This window comes from Chenopodium album, chromosome 9, assembly GCF_948465745.1.
Source record: "Chenopodium album chromosome 9, dcCheAlbu1.1, whole genome shotgun sequence".
Taxonomy (NCBI): domain Eukaryota; kingdom Viridiplantae; phylum Streptophyta; class Magnoliopsida; order Caryophyllales; family Amaranthaceae; genus Chenopodium; species Chenopodium album.
The window spans coordinates 32,806,671-32,810,783 of NC_137842.1; the positions used below are offsets into that span (position 1 = coordinate 32,806,671).

Here is a 4,113-nt window from a genome sequence, read left to right on the forward strand (position 1 = left end):
GAAGCAAAAGTCTGATATATTTCAGCTTACTCATATTTGCGCCGCTTTCATAAATAAAAACGACGCAAAAGACAATGTTATTTGCGTCGCTCATTTATTGACAGGTGACGCAAATAGCTTTGTGAGTAAATTGCGTCACTTCTTTCTTTATTGAGTGACGCAAATGACTATTACAATTACAATCCACTCAACTCTTCCTCACATTCAATATAAAACACTCTTGCTGCCATGTCGCCGTTCGAACTTCAAAACCCTAGCAGCTTCAACTGAAAAATCCCCTAAAATTCAACATCAAAACCTCAAGAAATTCGTCTAACTAGCCGAATCTCCAGCGCTGCCTTGTTGTCGTTCGTACTGCAAAACCCTAGCGACTTCAACAGCAAAACCCTGATAAATTCGACCCCAAACCAACAAATTTGACCCCAAAATCAATAAATTTAACCAGTAATTGAAAACCCCAGAATATCCAAGCCAAAACCCCCCATTTTCAAGCAAATCCAAGGCAAAACACCCTATTTTTGAGCAAAAATCGACCAAAACCCCCACGAAATTCGAACTATTAAAACCGCTGATAGTCGAGATGAAATACTCTACATCGAGGCTAGCAAGGAATTGCTGCTTGTTGGTGTTGCTGTTGATGGTTAGCAGGGGAAGCAGTGGAGATGGTTGACAGTAATAAGAGGTGCGAAATTATCGTTTTAGGTAATAAGAAGTGCGAAATGATTTAATTTCGATTGATTTAAACTATTTTATTAAATTATCGTTTTATTCTATTGATTTATATGATATTTTTAATTTTACTGTAATTAGAGTTGCGAAATGATTTTAATTTTATAAGGAATTTAACTTAGTAGATGATGTAGGGTCAAAATTTAATTTCATGAGTGTGTATTGATTTTGGCGTGAAATTAAAAAATTAATTTGGTGTTATAGTTGAATTTCTGTTTAGTTTGTTATATGTTGATTGGAATTTTGTCAGATTATTGATTTAGTGTAATAATAGATTCTTATTACAAAATTAGTAGATTTTCCATTATAAAAATAAAGTATTTGTTTCTATATCAGATTACTTCTAGAGTATTGCTTAATTATACTGACTTTTTCTTGTTTGATCGAGTGTTTAATTTGTATCTAGATATAAAGTTAGATTAGTGAATTACTTGGTGCAGGTATGCAGCAGGTGCTTGTGGTTGATGGTGAGTGCGGTGGTCTGGCCTAGTGTAGTGGGCAATTTGTTGCTGATAGCTACTTTGTTGTTGAGTTGTTTGTGAATTGCAGGGGATAATGTCAAGGTTTCTCTCTCTTATATTTAGATTAACTCTAATCTTATTGTTATTCAGTGAATTTTCTGGTTTAGTTGTTCTATAATTTGAGGTAATAATTAATTTCTTACTTGATTTCTCTCATATTAAAGGTAATTTAACATTACAATTGAAGGTTTTAAAAAAAAATTACAATTGAAGTGGCATAATCTAGTTCTTCATTACCGAATAAGAATTTTAAGAGAAGTAGTCAAAATAATGACACAATGTTATTCCTTTGTTTTGTGTATGATATTGTTTACCTCAAATTGAAATGATGATGTTAATTACTACTTACTGATAAAGTGATTATGAGTTGATGGCATTCTGTTTTTGCATTTCATATTTTAAGAGAATAATAGCACTGCAATTTTCATTTTGTTTTGTGTATGAGAAGACAGGTACAATGAACATGTTTAAGCTAGACATATAAACTTTGGTAAAACAGGACTAAACTTATTAGGGCCGTGATTAATAGCAATTGTAGCTTAAATTGGTCCATAGTTTTTGTGTATGTTATTAATCAAATAATGAAATAATCACCCAACCTTCCAGCAGTATATTAACTCTGTAGAGTTCTAGCTGAAATCTAATCTTTAGTAGTCCTCATCACCAAGTGTTCGAATCGAAGGTATCATGATCTTACTCTGGAGTTAATGAATGATGATAACATTGTAAATAATGCAAAATTCGAATAATACGTTACTAGAATTCCCATTAGTTACTGTAATAGTTGCAATTGCAGAATTTACAGGAAGAAGTATTGAAGAAGATTGATTTTGATTAATATATGTATGATCCTTAAATCATGGATATAAATTTATCAAAACTGAATATAATGGCCTGTTTTTCTCTTTAAAATTGTGAATTAAGTTCTTATCCGAGATGTTTTTCTCTTTAAAATGTGGTGAGAATGATATGATTAGTATTCTTATTTTTCATGCTTAGGTTTTATCTTGTTTGCAATGAGTTGAATGAGTCTATTGACTTTGTGGCTATGATGCGAGCGTGTAGTGTCATCAAAAATTGGGAGGAAGTGAGATGTGGCTACTATGTCGTGTACTATATGTTTGAAACAGTTCAACATCACCGTAGTAATGAGGATCTTGTTAGTATGTGTTGTCAGATCTTTCACTACTAATTCATCAATTTATTTTAAATTGGCTACACTCTTGAATTGATTAGTTTTTGTTTTTGTGTTGTGTTAACAGGATTTTTCAAGAACAATACCTTATAATGGGGAGGAGATAAATGAGGTTCGAGATATTTAGTCAAACTATTTCATGATCAACGTTGAAATTTAGATTTAAACTTAGCTAAATCCATTTGTTTGTTAGACTTTTTTTTGTTTTAGTTCTTAGGCTTGAAATGAATGTATTTGGGGTACCAACATTTTGGGTTGGTCTTTGTTCTTGTGTTGGTTGATGATATCAATAATTTTGAGTTGTAAAATTTTGAGACTCTGCCGAAATTTGCATTTGCATTCAATAATATTGCATTTTAATTTCAATTATTAGCGTTAGCATATTACTTTATACCACTAGCAAGGAAAACAGGTACTACAAACATATACAAGCAATTATTATAATTAAAAAAAAAAAAATTCACCTCATTTGCGTCACTCATTAAAAAAACAAGTGACGCAAATAAAGCAATTTTTGATTAGACCAGCTATTTGCGTCACTCCTTTATAAAAGAGCGACGCAAATAAGAGTCATTTGCGTCACTCCTTTATAAAGGAGCGACGCAAATGACTCTTATTTGCGTCGCGCCTAGGAGCGACGCAAATGAATTTTAAACCATTTGCGTCGCGAGCAGTTGCGTCGCGAGCAGAAGCGACACAAATACACTATAAATGAGCGACGCAAATGAGCCTTTTTCTACTAGTGCCGAATGCATCAAAGTTTTCCATGATCGCCTATGTAGAAGGTGCTCATTATCTCTAAGGGGTGCCCTAATGAAAGTCGGGCACATCACCGCCCATCCAAGGGGCTAATTAGCCCGAAGGGGCACCAAACATATATCACACCACCCCAAGGGGATCGACCCCCCCAAAGGGTGTCAAACATAACAATAAATATAATTATACATAAGTTAGCCATAACAATTTGCTTATTAATTAATGGTACTTCAAATACATATGTTTACATGTTTCTTCACAGACACTTGTCACCTAGGAGGCTCTTAGAAAGCATCAATTAAATAATCTCCCATCCTAGGGGCTCATTATTGGGTGATCCGAGCACGTACCGTTCCAAGACATGCCTAAAAATGATACCTAATCAGAACAATGGCATTTTCACCATACATATATCGCTCCCATCCAAGGGGCTTATTAGCTCTAAGAGGTGTCAGACACATCATCGCCAATCCAAGGGGCTCATTACCCCTTAGGAGCATTAGACATCATCTATCCAAGTTGCTCATTTGCTCTGAGGGGCGTAAGACACATCATCGCCCATCTAAGAGGCTCATAAGCCTTAAGGGGCACCAAACATATATCGCTCCCCCCTAAGGGGGTTGGCTGGCTTAAAGGGGGTCAAATATAACAATAAATACAAGTATACATCAATTAGCCATAACAATTTGTTTCTTAATTGATGTTGTTTCAAATATATATGTTTACAGTTTTGTTCACAGACACTTGTAACCCAGGAGGCTCTTATAAAGCATCAATCATCGCCCATCCTAGAGGCTCATTATTGGGTGATCCGAGCATGTATCGTTCCAAGACATGCTTTAAAATGGGACTGTAATAAGAAAAATGACATTTTCACCATCCTAGAAGCCTTTTTTTGCCATTTTGGTGGGC

The 4,113-nt window shown here is 34.5% G+C and overlaps 1 long non-coding RNA gene across 1 annotated transcript; it reads left to right on the forward strand.

Annotated features, from left to right (window-relative positions):
- Positions 1-483: 483 nt before the first annotated feature.
- On the forward strand, positions 484-2,753 carry LOC145559714 (uncharacterized). The gene is made up of 2 exons (XR_014092894.1): positions 484-702; positions 2,513-2,753. It is a non-coding gene; the product is annotated as an uncharacterized LOC145559714 (long non-coding RNA).
- The last annotated feature ends 1,360 nt before the right edge of the window (positions 2,754-4,113 follow it).